This window comes from Rhipicephalus sanguineus, chromosome 4, assembly GCF_013339695.2.
Source record: "Rhipicephalus sanguineus isolate Rsan-2018 chromosome 4, BIME_Rsan_1.4, whole genome shotgun sequence".
NCBI classification, from domain to species: Eukaryota; Metazoa; Arthropoda; class Arachnida; order Ixodida; family Ixodidae; genus Rhipicephalus; species Rhipicephalus sanguineus.
Genome location: NC_051179.1, coordinates 199774670 through 199798083, shown reverse-complemented (window position 1 = coordinate 199798083; position 23414 = coordinate 199774670). Strand labels below are relative to the sequence as shown.

Genomic DNA, 23414 nt, shown 5'->3' with positions numbered 1-23414 from the left:
GTCCGGACCATACGCGCTAGGATGGCAATGAACTAGTTCATTGCCAAGCTCCAGTACTCAGCGGCCGAGCCCTAGGGTCACCCGCCACTGAAGAGGACACAGATGACGGGGTTACACGGCGTGGCATCCTAGACAAACAAAGATTAGATCGCCGCATCGGGGCACCTTCTCACAAGAACCTCGACAGACACCAAGCGTGGGACTGGCGCCGCCTGCAGACCATTACCTTTCCGAATCTGCATAGGCTTCACGTCATGTACCCAGAACGATATCCCAACGCATGCCCGTGGTGCGGCGCTTTCCAACACTCACAAACATTACCTACCGCTGTCCGGAGCGACCGGCTACAGTCGACACAGGACATACGCACCCAATACACACGTGGTCGTGGGAGGCGCGACTCGCTGAAAGGACTCTGGGAAGCCAACTGGCAACCCTAAGTCGGGCCCGCCGAGCCGCTATAGCCAATGGAGCCTTGGAAGAAGGGCCCCACCCGCAATTAACCACATTTTTTTTTTCAATAAATGTTGTTTCTCTCTCTTACTACGGTACGTCGAGGTGAGCTGTGAATGCGTGCGAAAAGCTGCTGAATCACATGATTTTCGTTTTGTAACTGGCAGCACCAGTCCCTGGACTTCCCCAAAGCTTTGATCCACACACGTACGTCATATCACACGGACCTATGCGATGCAGCGCACAGTGCTTTCTGATGTTAAAGGAGAAGGCATGCTGGTCTTTTTCTGTTCACGTAGGACAATAGATATGACAAGAGATGAATAAAAATCCCAGCTCCACCGCAGGGCGATGCAATGAGTGCGATAACAACAAATGAAGTAAGGCTGGCAGCTAACCCTTCTAGATCGTGCAGTCTCGCGTAACTCTACAAAATGTTGCTGTAATAGAACACAGCCACTCCGGGCCGGAAAGGAAATTTTGCAGTCTCCTCGCGTTGAGAGCGCAGCATGTAGAAGGGTATACGAGCCGTCCGCTGATGTCTGTCGAGATAGCGATTTTGATTTCTTTGAAGGGCGAAATTATTGCACTGCTGTTGAAAAAAAAAACTACAAATGAGGTTTTCTATTCTTTGCTTGGCTTAATTATCTGTTGGTTTCATTAGTTGTGTCAAACAAAGAAAACAACCCCTCGAACCCTTTCTTTCGTTAAGATTACGACAGACACTTGCGTTAGCCCTAAGGTAAAAAGCAACTGCAAAAACGCTTAACTTTATCATTTCATTACTATATGCCTCGCTTTTCTAAGCTTAGTTCGTTTCCTTTGCGTTGCTCCATTGTAGGTACCTGAGAAGATCGTAACGAAATCATGAGAACGGAGAAATAAGTTTCCACCACAACACGCGTACGGGAGTTCGAAAGAGCTTTGTTCACCATAACTTGAGCGGACGTTCTGTTCCTTAGACGTTTATAAAAGAATAAAGTAAGAATTACAAACGTAGATATCAACGATCTGATACGCGTAGAGTGTTTAAACATGCACTAAAAAACGTCATAAAATAAAAACAAAAAGAAACGGCAGCTGAAGATTGCAGTGAAGCACCGAAATCGAAACGAAAGCTCTTTTTTGTTTCGGCGGCGACATCCTGTACGAAGCTGTGGAACTAAAGGGCCAACCGCATGCACGCGATTTTCGAGCGACGGCGACGGGCGACAGTGACGAGCGACATGATTTGCTGTCGCGGAGGGCCATCCACCGCCGTCGCTTGTCGCGTCGCGGGTTTCTGGAAAACCAGAAATAATCCCGTGTCGCCCGGAAGTGAGCGTGACGATTTCCGGCAACATGGCAGCATCACTGAACCTCGCTTCGGTTGCAATTTGCTCTTGATGCTTCCAATCGACGCGTACTTCAAGGAATGCAAGTTATAGCCTACCTTCTTTACAACCTCATCTCACGCGGAGAGCGAGGCAGCGGCCGTATTTTGTCGTTAATTTTGATCGACCGCTCGTTTTGATGTTTCGGTAGTTGCTTGCTGCAATGTCAACATCGTCGTCGTGTGAGGTGGCCCTTCTCCTTGCGAGGCAGCGATGCGAGTCCCTGCTGCTTTTCTTAAATGTTGCACGACTGCAAGAGGAAACGTTGTAGAGATGCGCCTCTTGGACTAACCCTAACATAACGCAGTTTGCAAAGTGCACGTAGTAGCGTAGGCAGCGTACGCTTCCGGGCGCCCCATGGAGATCACAGCAGATACCACTGTCGCGGTTAAACATATGATTGCGAAAAAAGAGTCACGAAACGCTTTCCTGCCTTCCTTATCTCACACAAGACAATAATAAATTTGGAATATTGTCATTCATCTACTGTGTAGTTCTTTATGCGCAATTTACCTGCGTGGACGCAATAGCTTTTAATCTAGCAACCGTGACACTGTGTCGCGAACATGTGGGTGCTCCCGTCGCGACGCGACAGCGCGACGGAGCCCGTTTGTCGCTGTCGCTTGTCGCCGTCGCTTGAAAATCGCGTGCATGCGGTTGGGCTTTAAGTCACGGGCTGAAAAAAAATGCTGATCCGTCGCCAGGAATCGAACCGATGATGGCGCGGTGATGCCGCGCTCTGAACTTGAGCGATTAGCTCGCTCGGCCACAGTCGAGGCCTTGTGGCTGGTGGTAAGCAAGGGTTTATGAATTTACCACAAGCATCTGAAGAACCGCGTTTCAAAAAATGTGTTAGGGAAAAACGTTATGCCAATTGCGGCAAGTTGAGAATGGCTTCAAACGAAAGCTGAATGTCAGGACTACATGTGATTTCCTGACCATAACATAACTTGCTTAGTTTTACGACAGTGACCGTTTTTGTCTCGAAAAACAGGCCACATTTTTCGCCGTTTCCATAGACTCGCGTTGTACAATCTTTAACTGCTCTGGGAACAAAATTGACGCTTACTGCAAGATGATCGCTGCAGTCGTCTCGTGCGTTTAGATTCCCAGAAGCGCTCTGTGGTCTGCGTTTTTCAACATACACCCTCTACACTTAATTATTTGAGAAAAAACATGGCTGATCCCTCCGTCATAGGAATCGGTATAACACGAAAGTGAAACGTGTCTTCACAGAAGTAGTGCTTATTGTGTAGTAATATATGAGAGCTTGTACAATGTCTTCTTGTTTGGCAACTATAGCACCGTTTGACGTGGATGCACCCATGTTGACAGCATGTCTCTATCGCGACGACAACGCCCATGATCATGATTAAATCGTTGTGGTAGCTGACGGTGTGAACATATATTTGGACACAGCGATTCGCGAATCCCGCGTAAGGATGATATCAACAAGCTCATAATCAACACTGGTACCCGGTATGCACTTGTTCAAAGCGTCGTCAATTAAGGAGAGAAACAGCATGGTGTGCGCTTTCTAGTAATGGGTAGCCGACGCATGTGGTCATGCATACAAAACACAGACTGCGCTTCAGCAACAGAGGAGGTAGAGGTTCGTAGCCTGAGCCGCAAACGCGTGCGTCCCGCTGGCCTCTGTCTCGCAGGTGCTGCTCTCGCTCCACCAAGGCACGACATTCGCCCGTAGAAATCGCGTCCTTTCTGCAACGCATATAGCAGCAGTTTTGTTAGTCGGTGCTCTCGCAATTGAAGCAGTCGGCGGCAGAGAAATCCCGTTGGTGCACGTGGAAGCTGCACTACTCCGATGAGCCGACGCACGCTAACACGAAGCCAAAGGCAAAGAACGTAACTGCGTCAATGGTGCCTCTGCGACGCCAGCGCGGCCAGTCTACCTCTCTGGTACCGAGACGCTTTAACCATGACCTCCGATATCGTATGCAATCTCGGAGTAAGCGCGAGTAAGTTTCGATCGTGAAGCATTACTTCTTTTCACATCTCACAGACGGCGGCACCGCCGCGCTCCGCCCGCCGCGGAAGAGAATGTGTGAAAGATATAAGGCGTGTTCGCGCCGCGTCTAGCATCTCCCGAGTTAGCTCGGTCGGTAGGAAGTCGGGCGCTTTCCGTCGCGGCCACAACGTCGTGTGTTCGATTCCCAGCGGGGTATCTTTTTCTTGGTTTTTTTTTCTTTCTCACCCGTTGGCGTCCATTTTATCAACGTCATATCCGTGACGGATGTACTTGGTGGACCCCGGCATAAAACACTTTCGTGTTAAAAACTCGCTAGTTCCATTGAAAACGCGCCAGCTTCGCGCCGCGGCCGCCAGGGGCGCTGGCTGTTATGCGTCCACAAAAGATGGATATGAGATGTCATGACATGAATGACTTCATTTACCTCAAAGACAAGCAAGGCGATGTATACATGTTCTTTGCTGGCTGCTTCGCAGTACACAGATTCCCACAGTGTGTGGGGTCTGGCAGATTTTGTTTTACTTTTCTGAGCCATCTGCACAACGCTCTGTCGAAATCTCTGCCCCGTAATGTCTTCGCGCCCGAGCGCCCGCATTTGGTGCGATGGTCCATTCATACGCTAGGTAGGAGCTGCAGTGAGAGAAGCTGCAGATTTATTTTCTCATCAAAAGGTGAGTGCTCAATCGTCGTTTCTACGCAGAAGAATGAATTAGCGCTGAGAACCTAGCGTTTTGACAAGCACAGTGCTGAGGAATTGTTACGTCTTTCGTTAAGACCTCGGCAGCTTTTCGAGCACAGGCTATATGGTAAAACGCATGCGTTCCCGCAGGTGCTGGTCTCCTAATGACACGGCAGTGCATCTCGCTGGACACCATGCGGCGCTTCTCGGGCCTCGGCGGGAAACTGTCGGTTGCCGACCTGGTAAGTTCACTGTACGAGGGTTCAGTGCACATGCTGCGTGAAATAAAGGGTGCTAGGTTTATACTGGTGCCCGGCAAACAGCCTGACACATCCACCCAAGAGTTGAAGCGAGTCCCCCTGGCAGTGGTACCAAAGGAATGTCGCGTAGCAATGAGCTTTGTCGCTCATTGGGTGACGCGAACAATCGGGTGTCGCTCATAGGACTCAAAGCAGCCTCGTTCCAGCGGTTCCCGGAACACTTGCGACGCTCCGCCTTCGCCATCACCCTGCGGAACAATCGCCGGGGCGCCGTGTCGAAATTGGACGAGACTTCATAGAGCAGCAGTGACCGAGAATGTAGCTAGGCCCAGCACCTCTTCCTCGGCGACGGTCTTACGACGACCGGATGTCGGAAATGGAGACGGTTGCCACTGAGCGACGACGACTGTAGGTCTTGATTGTGGAGGTTCGTGTGGGACAAGGCGCTCATACAATAAAGGATGTTGCGACGTTAGGGTTGCGTCGTACCCAGACTCCATTTGATAGCGTGACTGAGTCTCCGAGTTGAGGAACTGATGCTCGAAAGTTGGGAACACGAAAACAAGCAGGTTTACGGGGATTTTTGTACACCTATTTACACAGCGAAAAGCTAAGAGTTCAGCGACGAGGGAAGTGGATGAGGCATTAACCCGGGGATCAGAGCGTCTTGTCTCACTCGGCACCGTCGTTTTAGCACCTCAGGATGGCTCCTCCTTCTTGACTGTAGCCAATCACACACATGACATTGCCCACCAAGGCGCCAGCCAATTACACTGTCGCAGACGGGTCATTGCACTCGTTGATGCAGCAAAGTTCCTGAGGTCAATGACACTCCCGTGGGGTCAGCCGGGAAAACAGAATGTCGGGCGAGTTGCTCCCCGTTTCCACAGTGCAGGAACGGGTTCGCACGATTATCTTCGCTTTGCGGGGCGCTTCCCGCTGCGGAGAGCCTGTTTCTGGGAAGAGTCATAGTGTCCCGAGTCGTGTGGGAACGCATCGCCAGTACATTCTCAAGGACAACGCGTCGCCACTGTCACTCATAACAGGGATGATGCGTACACACGGACAGGACGTATATATAACAAACGCGAACAGGTACGCATATATAGCTACACTTGTATGCAGCGGTGAAATAATCGGCTCTATAGTGCTCACATAGTACAGGCAGCGATTTTAGCGGCATTGTCGTTGAGCGAAGTGCACTTGATTCGCGCACCGCTCGACGGTGGTCACTGACACGTCACTGTCGCCATGGTGGCTCGACGCATCGATATGCCTCACTGCGCTACGATGCTTCATTGGTCGCCGTGGCGATCATGGTCCGTCGATGTCACAGCCGCTTCACTACCTGCGCGGACACACAGACCACGTGTTTGGCGGCGACCGAGAATCCCCGCAGACTGGCTCAGCTTTTCGCAGGTTCCCAGGCCTCAGGGAAAGAGAACCAGCGGACCGCGCTGCCGCCGGCTCGCCCACAAGCCCCGACTTTGACCACAGGCACGGTCGTGTCTTTGCGCAGCCGGTAGTCGTCCGAACTCATCGGAGGGCCCAACCAAGAACAGCACGGGCACCGCAAAGAGCCGGTGCCGCCACGGCAGGTTCGCTGAAAGCTTTTCTGGCCTGCTGCCTCGCTGCGCCTTGTTGCTCCAGAATCGAAACCCTTTGCCTCGCGCTCTCCGGGAGCGGCGCCGCGTACCCCACAGTCTTTCTTCTGCAGTGGCTTGCGAGTGCGCTTTTTCCCCCCTACTCACCACACTCATCGACAACGTCGAAAATGTGGATGGCGTGGCAGGGAGTCGACTTTGGTATCGAGCCGATCGTACGAACAGTGAGAAGGTTCGCTTAAGGCAGCGAGTGCTAAGCCATGGTGACTTAAAAGAGTTGCACCTAACTTAGATTTGATGGATTGTTTGCTCACGAAAAAATTTGGCTTAGACATTGTTTCTTAATATGTTTTAGACATTTGTTCGTTAATAGTTTTAATTGGTTAATTGTTTTTATTTGTGGAAATTTTACGTTTCTGCTTGGTTTGCAGTGTGGGGGCATAAAGTTGTTTGATGTGCCACCGATGTCTCTTGCGTCTCTCATTCCATCCATTGCAAGCACTCTCGAGATCCGCGACACAATAAGTGGCGAGCCTGCCTGAATTTTACCATATTTCGGCCCAGTCGGGCTTGTTACGGATGCATTGGAAGAACTTGGCGACGTTGGCCAGGGGCATAAGCATGCCAAAAGAGGAAATGGTAAAGTTTTGGGAGAGCGCTAAGCGGGAGCGCGAGCGTGAGTACGAACGTGAAGTTGACCGATGGGGCGAAGCTCGCACGAACCGCAAGGTCGACAAGGAGACTTTAGAGTTGAAGTTGCATTTAGCGCAGGCGTATGCGATAGCGTAGAATGACGTAAGCGACATTAGCGTTACACCGACGGCGTCTTCCGGCTCGCCTTCTCCCAGACCGGAACTTGCTTGCCCAAGGACGCTTAAGGCGCCCTTCGGTGAACTAAGAGAAAGCCTCGATGCGTATTTGCACCGATTCGAGAGGATAGCCGTGGGGCAAGGCTGGGAAAGGAGCCAATTCGCCAATGCCCTCAGTCTGATGCCCTGAGTACGGGAGGCATTGGGTGTGTTTGGCCACATGCCAGAACACAAGTCACTCGACTGCGGCATGGCGAAGAAAACTTTGTGAGGACGATTCCGGCTGACTGCCGAAGTGTTCCGCGACAAGTTTCGGACTTGTAAGCCCGAAGACTCAGAAACGGGCAAACAACTTGTATGCCGCCTGGCCAACTATTTTAATAGGTGGATAGAATTAGCAGCGACAGAAAAAACATAAGCCTGCGAGAGAATACCTGGTGAGCAATTCCTCAGCCGGTGCAGCAATACGTTAGCAATATATTTGAAAAAGAGGAAGCTACGCACGGTCGAGGAGATGGGAAAGCAAGCGGACTGGTCCGTAGAGCCACAAACATTGAAGAATTCAGCAAAGGGGGAACCGCCATGACAGTGGTTCCACTAAAAAATTAGCACAGCTTGAACTTAGCCGGGCAAGGCGTTGTCACAGCCGAGCTGGTTGGCACCTAGCTGGTCATGGCTTGGCTCGGCTCTTTCTTTCCCACCTGTTGTTGTACATGGCTACGCTTTGCTCTTTTTGCTATCTCTGTTTCTCTGTCTACTGCTTTTGCTCTCGTTCTTCCCTTTTCTCTATTTTCTCCTTCTCTCTCTCTGTAGCCGTTCTCTCGCCATCTATCTATTCCCTTCCTTTCTTTCTCTTCCTTTCAATCACTTTATTTTTGTACGCGTTCTTCCCTTGCAGATTTGCAAACACTTTGAAGGTGTTTGCAAGTCTTACATCCAATGCGTAAGACTAGAAAGTATCCAAGATGTAAGACTTTGCACACACCTTCAAGATGACGTCATAGTTAAAAGCGCAGGAATTATTATGTGCATCATATAAAATATACCTTTACCTGCACTAGTTCAAACTTTATCTACATGATCCAGTGTTCATATTGTCACAAACGATACATTGTCGAAACAAGACAGCCTGGTAATGCTACATTAAACGGGCATCGCGCGGACACGGCGAAGAAATTACCCAAAGCAGCGGCACAACATTTTAATGTATCAGGTCACAACATTGACGAGCTCAAACGTTTCATACTTCAGTCAAACTTCCGGTCCCCAAGAAACAGAAAATATAGTCATATACCTTATTCACAAGTCTGATACACCCCAGCCAGCAAAGGGGGCGCCCATGTGATATGGTACATACACAACGGAAACCGATGAGTGTTAAGTCCTTCTTCTAGGAATTGTAAGTGGTGCTATCTTCTGACAACCATAATTAAGCGAAACGTGCACCCCCACCCTTCTTTTGTTTTCAAGGTATACCTTTTCTTCTTCACTCATCCAATTTGTCACGCTGGCCTCTCCCCATCTCTGCTTTCGCAGTTGCCCTCTCCTCCTGTTTTGTTTGGATTGGAGGAGAGGGTACGAAGCATATACACACAAGCGCTAAGGAAATCAGTTGCAGCCTTGAAAAAGACGAGTCCACTTGCCGAAACGTCGGCTCCAGCACACACACACCCTGCGTACGAATTGCTCATATCGCGAGCTTCCATCTTCCGCTTCCTTTCTTTTGGATCTATAATACTGCAGGACGGCGTGCCGACTGCATTGAATGGTAGCGAGCGCTGTATTTCTCATGGGCGAGATAGAGCTGCGCGGTGAGCTCCCGGGCTTTCTGGTGCAGCGGTGGCAGGTCCGCAGCAACGGGGCCGTTCTGCTCGCGCCAGAGTTATTGTAATGGCGGCATATGGAGAGCAATGGGGCAGACCTTTCATTGAACGGGTCAAGTGCCGATCTGTAGCAGGACCAGGTACGCGCAGCTTCTAAACATAACATTGACGCTAATGATTTAGTGAATGAGGGTCGACGCACAATTGTCAGTTCAGACGCAACGGTGACAAGAAAATGCAATCCTTGTAAAGTGACAAGAGCCGGTGAAATTTGGTCGTCGGTCGCCTGCATACTTTTTCGTCTCGACCGTCGTGAACCTAAAATAATGCAATGAGTTTATAATAGTGCAACACAGATTGTAGTCGGGCCAGTTGGCACTTAAAAAAGGATATCGTGGAGGCTCTTCTTCAGGACAACGATACTGACATTGCTCTCTTAACTGAATCGTGGTTAACCCCGGACATTGAGAACGACGAACTTTTGCAGCATACCACCCCCTTTGTTACTTATAGGTACGATATGACCACACGCAAGGGCGGTGGTGTATTGGTCTTTGTTCGTTCAAATATAGCCTCATGTTGCTTCACATTAAACTGCAACCTAGAAATTATCTGCGTTAAGTTGTCCCTCAAATCTTGTACGAACATACTTATAGCATGTTACCGCCCTCCAGACAGTGAGCACTCCTTCACTAGCGAACTGCACTCGGTTCTACTCAATTTGTCTTCCCGTTTCCCTAATGCCAATTATATACTTTGTAGAAATTTCAACTTTCCTGAAATAGAGTGGAATAACTTAATTGCATCCTCACGATTCGGTACCGAAAGACTTCCTTCAGCTCGCACTCTTGTACAACTTTACTCAGACCATAGATTTTCCCACTCGGGGCAGTAACATTCTCGATCTCGTTGTAGTCTCAAATCCTGACTTAGTTTCATCGGTGTCCGTTGGCATGGAACTAAGTGATCACAAAGCCATACCATTCAACCTATCCATTCCCATTCCAAAAAAAAAACAGCCAATAAGAAAATATATTAGGAGCTACAGCAAGGCCAACTTTTCTGCTGTTAACGCAAAATTACAATCTTTCTACGAATGTTTTCATCGATCTGCTTCCTCACGATCAGTTAACGATAACTGGTTGCTGTTCAAGCAGTAAGTTCAAAATCTGATTGATACACATGTCCCGCTAATATGTATTCGAGGCGACGCAGGGAAGCCTTGGTACTCTAACTCGCTAAGAAAGCTATCAAGTGAGAAAAAAGTTTGTATCGGGTTGCTCAGAAATCGTCATCAGCCTCTAAATGGAAGAAATACTCAGATTGTTTGCGCGAATATGCCAGTCTTTTTAGGCGCTCAAAACGCAAATTTCATCATGAGGCTCTGAAAAAATCATTAGTACTCATCCCAAAAAATTTTGGAGCATTTTAAAGCCAAAGAATCGGTCCCACAGCATTACGCTTGTATATCCAGATGGCTCTGACGTTCCACTTCATCAACGAGCAAATGTTATGAACACCTACTTCTCGTCTGTTTTCACCTCCGAACCTGTTGATGATGTACCGACGCCTCTCGACCTAAACTTTAGTGTAATGCCGCCGGTCGTTGTTACGGCCGAAGGAATCTCGCGTGTGATCATAAAATAGGAACTTCTAGTGCTCCGGGACCTGACAATATTCCTGCGAAATTTCTTAAAAGTACCAGGGACGTCACGAGTAGAATCTTGCAGATAATCGTTGCGCAGTCTCTCTTAGAAGGCCAAATTCCTGAGGATTGGAAGACTGCGACTGTACCCCCGGTTTTCAAAAAAAGGTAACCGCTCTGGCCCATCAAATAATCGGCCTATATCGCTGGCTTGCGTCGCATGCAAACTAATGGAACACATAATTTATACTCACGTTGCCAGTCATCTCGATAATAATTCTTTCTTTTTCCGCAAGGAACATGGCTTTCGTCCCGGACTATCATGTGAAACGCAATTGTTCGAATTCACTACAGACCTCAACTTGAACTTGGACTCTTCTTTTCAGACCGACGTCATTTACATTGATTTTTCAAAGGGATTTGATCGCGTGGTTCATTGTCGACTCATGTCTAAACTCGGTTGTCTAAATATTGACCCGCTTACTTTATCATGGATCAAACATTTTCTAACAGTACGATCACAGTTCACATTCATCGGTGGTAATCTTTCTGCACCCACATACGTAATATCCGGTGTTCCTCAGGGATCAGTTCTTGGTCCGCTTCTCTTTCTTATCTTCACCAACGACTTGCCATCCGAAATAACGTCATCTATTCGCCTCTTTGCGGATGAATGCGTTGCCTACCGTCGAATCTCGAACAGTAATGACCAATCCTTACTACAACGCGATTTAAACCTAACCGAATCATGGCGTTCGCGCTGGCTCATGGAACCTAGTGTTTCAAAGTGCAAATGCCTGGTTGTTTCACGCAAAACAACTATCCTTGTATATCAATACACTCTTAATTCTACAGCTGTGGCACATAATTCCTCTTACCGATACCTAGGCGTCCTCATTACCAGTAAACTGTCGTGGTCGGAGCATATCTCAAATATCGTGACACATCCAGGACCTTAGGTTATTTGAAAAGAACCCTACGTCTGTCCCCTCCAGAAATTAGGAAAATGGCATACGAAACTTTTGTTAGAAGCAAACAGGAATATGCTTCCGCCATTTGGAGCCCCTACCAAGAATACTTAATCACATCTCTTGAGGGGGTCCAAAATCGTGCTGCCCGATTTATTTCATCAAACTACAATTCATCAAACTACACCAGCGTAGCCCACATTAAATCATCTCTTGAACTTCCTCCTTTAATAGTAAGACGCAAAATTGGCCGACTCGCCCTGTTCCATAAACTATATCACAACTTTTCCCACCTGCATGGTACACCGTTAATTCCACCTGCTTGAACTTCTCGCCGCCTGTTCAACTCTAACAGCGTCCAACGCCTTCACGGTTTGACCCTTAAGTTTAATAAATCATTCCTTCCCGCAGCCATCGAGGATTGGAATTGGCTTCCAGAATCTATTGCCATTGAAAAAAATTCACAAAAATTCAAGGAGTCCTTAAATACGCTCTTTGTTAAATGATTTTAATTATGCATTTGTTGTATTCATGTATTATTTTGCACTATTTCGCAGTTGTATACTACAGATATTGTACTTAATAAGTTTTGTGACCACTAAGGCTTGTATCATGAAGTCCACTTTGTTTTGACTTCTCTTCGTCTGCTGTGTTTTTGTTAATTTTAATTTTACCTCCCTCCCATTAATGCGTTATACGCCTCTTTTTCAGCGAACAATGATCATGAAATATTTTCTCTTGCGTGCCTTGTACTTTGTGTAGCGCTGATTGGTTTTTCTTCTAGGCATTTGCTGAACCATGCCTCATTTCAACCTTGTAACCAACACCCCCCTCCCTTATGTAATGCCCTGTTTAGGGTCCTTAAAGGTGAATAAATGATGATCTGGGCGTGAATAATAGCGCGCGCTCATTCGCTCAAGTGCGCTGTGATAGCGTCTCGATCACTGCTTCAGCAATGTAACACACACGGCAGATCGGGATATCCGCAGCCTCTCTTTTCGCATACCTGAAACGAATGCAACCGATGTTGACGATAAAGCCGGAGTGTCGCAGCAAATGAGACACGGTGAGCGCTCACTTGCGCATGTCACTGGAGCGACAAAGACTGTTCTGTATCAGCCGCTCGCTGCTAAAATGTGCAGTGTGAAGATCAGCAGCGAGTCAGGACTTGTTTCTCGTTTGGCAGCCTGGATGCGATAGAATGTGCGACCGAGCTTCTGGCGTGCATGATGAGCCCCGAGTGTTGAGCAGACGCGCTAATGATGCCCGTCCATGGCGCAGCTGGGGTCGCTGAGCAGCTGCTCGGAGTACGCGGACATCCAGCTGCGCAACAACGAGAAGGCGGCGCTGAACGCACTCAACGGCAGCCGTCGCAAGCCTGGAATACGGCGAGTACTCCCCCACTACTTAGTGTTATGGCAGCGTCGACCGACCGATTTTGACATTTTGAGACGGCATGGCTTACGCAAGCGTGCAGTCCGTGTGTTTTATTCATTTGGTTGCATTATTCGTAATTATTGAAATAACCGCTTTTGTCTGCGCGCACGGGATTGACTTGCGGGTCTTTTCGACGAGCTTCTAACGAACGACGGCGTTTGTTAGTACTTGCACTCGAACGCTACACGGTGACACGAGCGATAAGTCTGTGATGACGGGAAACGTGTCCGCGTGGTGCACCAAAGAGATCATCGCGTCTCATTGTCAGTGCATCGCAGTCTATGATAACTTGTTTGTACAACAAATATTTTTGCTCGAATTATAGCTGAGCTGTAAAAGACTCACATAAATTATTTTGCGCTTTCCGTCCGTGTCTACAACCCCGCACGCACCTCTCAGCACAGCTCCCGCGCCTCGGAACTTGTTGGAGGAGCGTGATTATCTGCTCGTCACAAGCCCCAGAGGCGCAAAAGATTTCGAGAAATGGTGACAACAGCATCGACAGTACTGAAAGTAACGTGTATGAGGAGATTGTTTTTTTCTTTCTTTCTTGAGACCACGTGGATAGGTTGTACCGATGCAAAATGAGCCTTCGCGAGAGTTGTATTCTTCTGCCACACGACGAGTCGTTCGTACCATCTTCAGTATATAGCGCAACGAAATAGCAAAACAGAAGGAGATAGGGCAATACCGAAAGAAAGAAAGTTGCAACGACCGACAAATGCGCAGAGAGAAAGAACGGAGAGAAACAAAGAAATAGCTAGAGAGACCGAGAAAGAAATGGAACGCAACAGGTACAAAAAAACAGATACGAAAAAGAAAGAGAAGAAAGAAAGGCAGAAGAAAGGCTTCAGGCTTCGCACCACTTGCGTCAAGTTGTGGCAACTTTTTATTTTTTTGCTTACTTCGGCCAAGGATCTTTGCGCAATTGAAGCCAAGAAGACGGCTTTTCCCTTTAGTGGTTACTTTTTTGCGCGTTGCCTGAGTCGTTCATTGAAGCAGCGTCTGGCCGATGCGAACTTTGCCGCAGGAGACGGGAATCTCGTACATGACGTTGTTGGCACACTGAACACATTTTTCGTTGTTCTTTTTACAGCCCGCATTTTTGTGTGCACAATGCTGTACAATGCTGAAATGAAATCTCTGTCGCGCTTGGTTCCACAGCTTTGTTTTATAACCTCTATTGGTTGTTGTGACGGTGCGCCTGCGCAGCTTGTTGATATACAAATCTGTGGATCTGTATTGAATCAGATAAGTTGTCAGTTTGCGCCTGCGTTCGTGCTGTTTCGTCGGGCTACTTACGATGATATTGAACGATGAGCAGGGTGAACGACCATGTGACATCGCCGACTATCTGGCAGGAGCGCAATGGACCCCCCGAGGACCTTCCCGATCGCCATCGCCAGGCCACTACGTCGCCCCCCAACGCCGACCATACACTGTCCCAACGCGAGGCCGGTCACCCAGCCCGTATCCGGAAAACTAAGGGCAGCAACCGATGAATGTGCGGTTGCTGAACGGCGAAATACCGAAGATCCTCCGCCGCCGACGACAACGCCGCAACGAAATCTAAAGAACACGCCGCAAGACGAACGAAGCCCTGACGTCGAAACTTCACGGCGCGAAGAAGACCTGACGACGCAGCGTCGAAGCAGCGGGACAAACCGACGTAGCCGTGATCCGACGCCGCGACCAAATCGAAACGGTAGGCGACGAACGAGTGACCTCGACGTTCTCATCGACAGCCACAACGTCACCGCTCTCGTCGATACTGGAGCCGACTATTCTGTCATCAGTGGACCGTTCGTGACGAAGCTGAAGAAAGTCAAGACCGCCTGGGAAGGCCCCGAAATCCGGACAGCTGGAGGTCACCTAGTAACGCCGGCAGGAATCTGCACAGCGAGGGTCTCCATCAACAACCGGATTTATCCCGCAAGCTTCGTAGTCCTTCAGCATTGCTCCCGAGATGTCATCCTTGGTATGGACTTCTTAGGCCTTCATGGTGCAGTCATCGACCTCAGATCCAAGGCGATAACACTATCTACAGAAAAAGCATTACCGCGGTACACGCCGCCAGGGAAGCATACCTTGAATGTGCTGGAAGACGAGGTCACCATTCCCCCTCGCTCCAGCGTCGTCATTTCCGTGGGCCCTCAGAAAGTAGCAGACCTGGAAGGCGTCGTTGAAGGCGACCGGCACCAGTTGATTAACCGCGAGATTTGCGTCGCAAGAGGAATAGCAGAGTTGCGGGGAGGCAAAGCAACAGTGATGCTCACAAATTTTAGCAACGAGTATAAGCACGTAAACAAAGGCACGACAGTCGCCTACATCGAAGAAATTGTGGCAGCCACCAGTGCTTTCGCCATCGCCGATTCTTCCGAGCCCACAATGCGAACGAAGCTCCTCAACCAGCTTTCGACGTCCATCCTAGCCTTCCGAAGCATAAACAAGAACAGCTCAAAACCCTGCTCTTGAAATACAGGGACTGCTTTTCGTCATCGTCAAGAATCCGCCAGACGCCAGTCGCAAAACATCGCATCATAACAGAGGAAAATGCCAGGCCACTCCGGCAGAGCCCGTATAGAGTTTTGACGCGAGAATGCGAATCCATAAAGAAACAAGTTGACGAAATGCTACGCGACGACATCATCCAGCCGTCGAAGAGTCCATGGGCGTCACCCGTGGTGATAGTGAAGAAGGACGGAACCATACGCTTCTGCGTCGATTATCGCCGCCTGAACAAAAGCACGAAGAAGGACGTCTACCCTCTCCCACGGATAGACGACACCCTGGATCGACTCTACAACGCGAGGTACTTTTCGTCGATGGACCTCAAGACCGGCTATTGGCAAATCAAAGTCGACGAGAGAGACCGAGAGAAGACTGCCTTTATATCACCAGACGGCCTCTTCGAGTTCAAGGTCATGCCCTTTGGTCTTTGCTCGGCACCTGCGACGTTCCGGCGCGTTATGGACACCGTGCTGGCTCGATTGAAGTGGCAGACTTGCCTTGTGTACTTGGACCACGTCATTGTGTTTGCCTCAAGCTTCGACGAACACCTCCGGCGCCTTGACGCTGTACTACAAGCAGTCAAGACTTCTGGCCTCACCTTGAAGCCTGAAAAGTGCCGCTTTGCATACGAGGAGCTACTGTTTTTGGGTCACGTGATCAGCAAGGGTGGTGTTCGCCCAGACCCGCGGAAAACAGCTGCCATCGCTGCCTTCCCGCCACCCACCGACACGACAGCCGTGCGCCGTTTTCTCGGCTTGTGCGCCTACTACAGGCGCTTCGTCAAGGAATTTTCACGAATCGCCGAACCGCTAACTCACCCCACGAAGACAGACGTGCCATTAAAGTGGGAAACGGCGTAAATCGAAGCATTTGAAGAATTGAAACGACGCCTTCAGATGCCTCCGATATTAGCGCATTTCGACGAATACGCCGATACGGAAATTCACACCGACGCAAGCAGCGTAGGACTCGGCGCCGTCCTTGTGCAGAAGACTGACGGGCAGGAAAGGGTCATCAGGTATGCTAGCCGGTCGCTATCAAAGGCAGAAACGAACTATTCCACAACAGAAAAGGAGTGCCTAGCGGTCATCTGGGCTGCATCCAAGTTTCGCCCTACCTCTACGGCAGGCCGTTCAAACTTGTGAGCGACCACCACGCATTGTGTTGGCTAGCTAACTTGAAGGACCCTTCAGGTCGCCTCGCACGATGGAGCCTACGACTTCAAGAATTCGACATTACCGTCGCTTACAAGTCCGGAAGAAAACACTCCGACGCTGACTGCCTGTCTCGCGCCCCCGTCGACCCACCGCCGCAGGACGACAAGGAGGACGACTCCTTCTTGGGAACCATAAGTGCTGACGACTTCGCCAAACAACAGCGAGCGGATCTAGAACTCAGGGGCCTTGTGGAATACCTCGAGGGCAGGACCACCGTTGTTCCGAAGGTATTCACGCGGGGACTGACGTCGTTTTTCTTACACCACGGGGTTCTCCTAAAGAAAAACTTCTCACCGCTTCGAGCCGACTGCCTTCTCGTGGTACCCTGGACATTGCGGCCAGAGGTCCTCCAGCCTCTGCACGACGACCCGACGTCTGGACACCTTGGTGTTTCTCGCACGCTAGCAAGAATACAGGAGAAGTACTACTGGCCGCGCCTTTCCGCCGACGTCACTCGTTACGTAAAGACCTACCGTGACTGTCAGCGACGCAAGACACCGCCCACTAGGCCAGCCGGACTTCTGCAGCCTATAGAGCCACCTCGACGGCCGTTCCAGCAAATCGGGATGGACTTACTGGGGCCGTTCGCGACGTCCAGTACCAAAAACAAATGGATCATCGTACCTACCGACTACCTCACCCGCTACGCCGAGACAAGGGCCCTGCCCAGAGGCAGTGCCGCCGAGGTAGCGAAGTTCTTCGTTGAGAACATCCTCCTGCGTCATGGCGCCCCAGAGGTCCTCATCACCGACCAGAGGTACGGCGTTTACTGCTGACCTAACTCAGGCAATACTGAGATACAGCCAAACAAGCCACCGCCGGACCACAGCGTACCACCCACAGACAAATGGCCTCACCGAGCGGCTAAAAGACCATCGCCGACATGTAGGCCATGTATGTCGACGTCGAACACAAGACGTGGGATGCCATCCTTCCGTATGTGACCTTCGCATACAACACGGCCGTCGAAGAAATGACGCAGATGACGCCGTACAAGTTGGTCTACGGAAGGAGCCCGGCGACAACGCTCGACGACATGCTACCCAACGTCACCGACGAAGAAAATCTCGATGCCGTCGCTTACTTACAACGTGCCGAAGAAGCTCGACAGCTCGCCCGCCTGCGCATGAAGACCCAGCAGCACACCGACAGCCGTCGCTACAATCTTCGGCGACGCTTCGTGGAATACCAGCCCGGCGACCGTGTTTGGGTCTGGACGCCGATACGCCGACGTGGGCTTAGCGAAAAACTCCTTCGGTGATACTTCGGGCCATACAAGGTTCTTCGACGCCTCGGCGGTCTTGACTACGAGGTCATCCCGGACGGCATTACGAACTCCCAGCGACGCCGCGCACGACCTGAAGTCGTCCATGTCGTGCGCCTTAAGCCGTTTTTTGCGCGTTAGCGAACCTAGGGACTGTAATTTTTCCTTTGTTATTGTAAGTTATTTGTGTATGCACTTGTTTTTTTTCTCTTCTATGTTCTTTCGCAAGCATCGGGACGATGCTTTTTCAGAGGGGCGCAATGCCACGCCCACTTCTTGTCTTGTTTTGATGTATTCGGATTTGACCGGCAGGGATGGTTATCAACGCTCGACGCTGTCCGCGAAGCAGTGTTCGGTAAGCTTGGCGATGGTAGTAGATCGCTTTGTTAAGATTGTGTCCCGCACGCGAATGTTCCAGCTTTGTCTAGAGACAACGCCGCCTACAGCGATATTGCTGGTGTCAAGACGTTTATTAACGGGCACTCAGCGACGGCGCACGGCAGCGACAGTCAAATCGGGGTGACTCTCTGCACGAGGGGCGTGCTCTCAGACAAGAGAACGACCCACTGGAAGGCGCTCGAGAGGACGACCCATTACTGAGTCGGAACGCGTCGCTACAATTACCCCGGCTACGAAAAGGGAGCCGCCTGGCGACCTAGCAACTTGTCACTATGAGCGGGTCATGGTAGGGCTTCAGGCGCGCCACGTTGACAATGTCGCGCCCTCGACGGCGCATGTCCGAAGATGGATCGATGGGTTCGATCAGGTAGTTCACCGGGGATGTGCGTTCGACGACACGGTAGGGACCTTCGTATTTGGGCAGTAGTTTGGAAGAGAGGCCAGGTGCAGTGGTAGGGACCGAGAGCCATACGAACGCTCCAGGAAGGAACGTGGGCGCAGAACTGGTGGTGTCACCGCGAATGCTTTTCTGCTGCTCTTGGCTATGCGTAGTAAAGGTCTTGGAGAGCTCGCGACACTCTTCAGCAAGTCTGGCTGTGGTAGAAATAGGCGCACATTCAGATCGATCCGGCTTGTAGGGAAGGATTGTGCCGATGGTGTGCGACGGGTGCCTGCCATACAATAAGAAAAATGGTGAGAAACCAGTAGTGCTCTGAGGAGCGGTATTGTAGGCGTACGTGACGAAGGGCAGAATGACATCCCAATTCGTGTGGTCGGCGGCGACGTACATCGAGAGCATGTCGCCTAGCGTGCGGTTGAAGCGTTCGGTGAGGCCATTCGTGTGCGGGTGGTAAGCAGTAGTTTTGCGGTGAACAACGTTGCACTCTTTGAGAATGGCTTCGACGACTTCCGACAAGAAGACACGGCCTCGATCACTGAGCAGCTCCTGGGGTGGACCGTGACGCAGCATGAATCGGTGGAGCAGGAAGGAGGCCACATCGCTCGCTGTGGCCGCAGGGAGGGCAGCAGTTTCAGCGTATCGCGTGAGGTGGTCTACAGCGACGATGGCCCAGCGGTTACCAGCGGACGTCAAGGGAAGTGGCCCATATAAATCGATGCCAACGCGCCCAAACGGTCGGTCAGGGTAAGGTAGAGGTTGCAGACCTGCTGGTGACAGGTGCGTTGAAGTTTTGCGGCGCTGACAATCGATGCAGGAGCGAACGAACTTCTCCACGTAGCGGTACATCCCTCGCCAAAAGTAACGTTGGCGAATGCGGTGGTAGGTTTTCGATATCCCAGGGTGTGCACACTGCGGATCAGAGTGGAACGACTCGCATATGTCATAACGCAGACTGCGGGGTATTACTAGTAGCCACTGGCGGCCGTCGCCGTTGTAATTGCGTCGGTGGAGCAGGTCGTCGCGAACGGCGAAATGGGGGGCTTGACGACGCAACAAGCGTATGGATGGTGTGGTCGATGGATCAGTCAGCAAGTCTATCAGTGAGGCAATCCATTGATCCTTGCGCTGCTCGGTAGCGATGGTGTGAATATCGATGGAAGAAACGACAAAGTGAGACGCTGAGTTGTGGGCATTGTCGTCAGGCAAGGGAGAGCGCGACAGGGCGTCAGCATGCTGACGTCCGTTGCGGTACAGCACGCGGATGTCGTAGTCTTGCAGGCGAAGTGCCCAACGGGCAAGACGGCCTGAGGGATCCTTCAATGACGACAACCAGCACAGTGCATGATGGTCGGTGACGACATCAAATGAGCGACCCTACAAATAAGGTCGGAACTTTGTAAGGGCCCAAATGATTGCCAGGCATTCTTTCTCCGTGACGGTGTAGTTGGTCTCGGCTTTAGTAAGCGTACGACTTGCATATGCGACGACACATTCCGGGAACCCAGGTTTGCGCTGTGCAAGGACAGCGCCGAGGCCAACACCGCTGGCGTCCGTGTGTACCTCTGTAGGGGCCGTAGGGTCGTAGTGGCGTAGAATGGGAGGAGACGTCAACAAACGACGGAGCTTTCCGAAAGCGTCGTCGCACTCTGACGACCACGAATTGAGGGGCCCGTTACTTCCAAGGAGCTTCGTCAGCAGTGATATGATAGTCGCGAAGTTTCGGATGAAGCGCCGAAAGTAGGAGCATAGTCCTACAAAACTGCGCAGTTCTTTTACGGACGTAGGTTTGGGGAACTCTGTCACGGCCCGAAGCTTGGCTGGATCTGGGAGGATGCCGTCCTTGGACACCACTTATCCTAGTATCGTCAGCTGCCGTGCTGCAAATCGGCACTTCTTGAGATTCAGTTGTAGCCCGGCGTCGCTCAAGCGTGTCAAAACCTGCCGCAGGCGTTGAAGGTGTGTTGAGAAGTCCGGGGCAAAAACGACGACGTCGTCGAGGTAGCATAGACACGTGTGCCATTTCAAGTTGCGCAGAACGGTATCCATCATGCGCTCAAAGGTCGCGGGCGCATTGCACAGCCCAAACGGCATGACGTTGAATTCGTACAAGCCGTCGGGTGTGACAAACGCTGTCTTCGGTCGAGCGTCATCCGCCATGGGGACTTGCCAGTACCCTGAGCGCAAATCGAGCGATGAAAAGAACTCTGCTCCTTGCAGGCTGTCAATGGCATCGTCCATTCGAGGTAGGGGATAAACGTCCTTACGGGTGATCTTATTGAGTCGTCGGTAGTCCACACAGAACCGCACAGAGCCGTCCTTCTTCGCAACGAGAACGACAGGAGACGCCCACGGGCTGTTTGAGGGTCGAATAACATCGCGGCGAAGCATGTCTTCGACTTGCTCGGTAATTACACGACGCTCTGTTGGCGACACGCGATATGGACGTTGCCGCAGTGGTGGTTGGGCGCCAGTGTCGATGCGATGCGTGACAGCAGACGTGCGGCCGAGAGAAGTTTGCGCTACATCGAACGAAGAACGAAATTCTTCCAACAGGCATAGAAGCTGGGAACGCTCGACCGACGTAAGGTGTTCAGCAATCGAGGAACCAAATAAATCAGCGGGTGACGAATCAGATGTGGAAAGAGCACTGAGCGAATGGGAGCTGGCGCAGTGCGTGTCACTCGGTGCGTCCATAACTTGTGCGTCTTCGAGGGCTTCAGCTCTGCCGAGACATTCTCCTCGCACCAACCTAACAATGTACGGGGATGGGTTCGTAACAAAAATATCGGTGTCGCCCTGAATGACTTGCACGGTCGCAAATGGCACCAATAAGCCTTTTCTAGTGAATACGCGGTCAGATGGAGAGAGGAGTGCAACGGCGTCGGCGAGACCGGTGCAGCAGACTGACACAGCCGTTCACGAGTTTGCAGGAAGTGTGGTGTCGTCTTTGACGAGTACCTTGGTCGCAGCCGGTGGACTGTCCGCCGGCGTCAAATCTGAGAATTGTGAGAGGTCTATGTCGGCTGGTGCGCAACGAATTACGGCGGCGTGACGGGCGAGAAAATCCCATCCCAGGATGATGTCGTGAGAGCATGAGGAAATTATGATGAATTCGACGGCGTACAGAGCGTCCTGAATCATGACACGGGCTGTGCACACCGCTGTCGGGTGAATACTGTGAGCGCTGGCTGTACGGAGGGAAAGCCCGGAAAGTGGCGTCGTCACTTTTCGTAGTAGTCGGCTAAATTTAGCGTCCATAACGGAAACGGCAGCTCCAGTGTCTACAAGGGCTGATGTGCGCACACCATCTACAAACACGTCTACTACGTTTGATGGGCTTTGCTGAGGGCTTTGGCTGTTCGATAGCGTCGCAGCCCTTGCCTCTTGGACTGCGACGACTTGTTTTCCTGGTCTCGTGCGACCGGACGAGGCCGCATGGGTGACAGTGAGCGGCGTCGTGGGGAAGGTGAACGACGGGTAGATGGACCTGGGCGTGACGTCGGTGACATAGGCAGCAGCGGGTCATAATACGGGCGGCTGGACTGGTTGGTGACGGCTGATCCGACTCGAGGCGGCTGCACGCGGCTGCAATAGCGGGCGACGTGACCGGCGCAACCGCACGCAAAGCAGATCGGGCGGTTGTCGGCAGTGCGCCAACGGTTTGCCGGGCTAGGTCCTAATCCACGTGGCAGGACGCGAGGGACGGGGCGGCTGCTGATATGACGACTGCATGGTGGGCTGCAGTCGGGGCGTATGGATGATGTCGGCGTACGCAGCCGGCACACTCGCTTCGAAGGCCTGAGGCCTGGCGACGGCTCCAGCGTATGTCAGCGGGGGCACCACAGGGAGCGCTGGGGGCGGCCTGGCTGCAACTTGTGCGTAACTGAGCAGCGCAGACGCCGGAGGGGGCTGGTGGTATTCTGGCATAACCTCCGCGGTTTCTTGCTCAATAGCCCGGCGTAGGGGAGGCAGCAGTGTGGTCGACGACTGTACAACATCCTGCGGGTGAGAGAAGGCCAGTAAGGAGAACTGGCGGGCAGTTTCCTCCCGCACGAATGACTTGATTTCGGCGAGTAAGCCGGAGTGGTCCGACACGGCCGACAAGCCAGCGAGATCGGCGTCGCGTGATGGAGGTCGACGCGTCATAAGCCGCTGCCGGCGTAGCTCCTCGTAGCTTTGGCACAGCGTGATGATCTCTGCCACAGTGCGTGGGTTTTTGGCGAGTAGCATGGTGAAGGCATCGTCGTCGATGCCTTTCATGACGTTGCGGATCTTGTCGGCTTCAGTCATGGTTGCGTTGGCTTTCTTGCACAAGTCGAGCACGTCTTCAATGTAGCTCGTGAAAGACTCGCCGGACTGCTGGGCTCGTTCACGTAAACGCTGTTCGGCTTGCAGCTTGCGAACGGCAGGGCGGCCAAACACGTCGATGATGGCGGTCTTGAAAGCGGACCACGTAGCGAAATCGGATGCGTGGTTGTTGTACCATAGACTTGCCACACCCGCGAGGTAGAAAACGAGATTGCTCAGTTTGCCTGCCTCGTCCCATTTATTGGGGACGCTCACACGCTCGTACATTGCGAGCCAG

The 23414-nt window shown here is 51.4% G+C and overlaps 1 long non-coding RNA gene across 1 annotated transcript in view; it reads left to right on the top strand.

The window, feature by feature from the left end:
* LOC125758171 (uncharacterized) overlaps positions 1–12990 on the top strand; it is an 85136-nt gene extending 72146 nt beyond the window's left edge. The window contains exons 2-3 of the long non-coding RNA XR_007415931.1: positions 4643–4734; positions 12883–12990. This is a non-coding gene — a long non-coding RNA (uncharacterized LOC125758171). The remainder of the gene's footprint in view (positions 1–4642; positions 4735–12882) is intronic.
* Positions 12991–23414: the final 10424 nt, after the last annotated feature.